The sequence below is a fragment of the Tupaia chinensis genome, unplaced genomic scaffold (assembly GCF_000334495.1).
Source record: "Tupaia chinensis unplaced genomic scaffold, TupChi_1.0 Scaffold143798_1, whole genome shotgun sequence".
Lineage (NCBI taxonomy): Eukaryota > Metazoa > Chordata > Mammalia > Scandentia > Tupaiidae > Tupaia > Tupaia belangeri.
The window spans coordinates 258,275-259,551 of NW_006203648.1; the positions used below are offsets into that span (position 1 = coordinate 258,275).

The 1,277-nt window shown below is 30.1% G+C and overlaps 1 pseudogene; it reads left to right on the top strand.

The window, feature by feature from the left end:
* The window catches only part of LOC102500974 (lung adenoma susceptibility protein 2 homolog), a 12,534-nt pseudogene that overhangs the window by 1,045 nt on the left and 10,212 nt on the right, over positions 1-1,277 (top strand).

Genomic DNA, 1,277 nt, shown 5'->3' on the forward strand with positions numbered 1-1,277 from the left:
TATATTCCTATTACTTAAACTGACGGAGTAATTGTAAGTCATACTAATTATTCTGTGATTGGCTGAAGTTTTATATAATTCTAAACACTAACCCTGAAAACATAAGTTTTATGACCTATCTTCATTTTGTGCCAAAATACTGGAATGTGAAATGACAGATGATTTCTTTTGTTGATGCTTACCTGGACTTAACTTTTCTTCAACATCCTTATCAGTGTATCTTTGTTTCTGCTTCATTAAGAAATCAGTTTTTTTTCTTTAATCAGAAATCTCTTATGTTAACCTTTTTGGGTAGTTAGCATCTACTTTTAAGCAGCTTAAATTAGTATGAAAGTAGATATAGTGTATCTTATTCATAGGGAAGTCTAAGTTTTTATAGATCAAATATTTAAGACATGTTGTATTTGCAAATGATATCAATTTAACAGTAGGCATGCAGTACTAAAAGGAATGTGCTTTTATATTAATGTATGCCATGTAAACTTTTCATTTAATTAATGCTTTGGTTCTGTGTAAGGTAATCCTGGTTATATTTGAGAGTTTACAAGACATTTGGGGGGAGATAGGAAATTTAATATTTTGAGATCAGATTATATCTTTGATTTTAGTTTTTGGGTTAGTTCAAACTAGTATAAAATGACTCAATGGACAGTTGCTTTATTAAATTCGATAAGTTTAAGATAATTAATGTGGAGAATTGGAAAGCAAATCTCTTCTAAAGTTTTTTTTGTGATAGTTGTGCTTTCTTTAAAGCAATCCTATAGTTTTCAGAGTTTTTCTCTATCTAGAATTGAACAGAGCTCTTTAATGTTACAATTTTTACCAAGCAGGTATAATTATTATTCTAACAGAAAGCATCTTCACCAACAAAACTGAAAGTTAAGTCATAAAGCATAAGTAGTATATCATATTTTTAAAAACCTAATGAAATTAATTTGTGTATATATTATATATACACACACTATTAGTTAATACTTTACCTAAATTGCAGCATCTTTGGTAAATAGTTTTACAATTAAATTATAAAACTGATGAGTCAAAATTTGTAGAACCATGTCTTTTCTTTTTTTCCTGGTTAGTGAGCTTTCTTCTTCTTTTTATTTTTTTTAATTGCCAGAGGGTGCATGTTCTTGCTAGAGAAAGCACTGCCTAGTGGGGTATGGTCATGGCACAATCCATTTTCCTCCATGTCTCCATGCCATCAATATCTTAAGCACGCACATATACACAACCAGTATATTCTGTAAGCCACCAGGGCTGGGAATTGAACCTCAGTC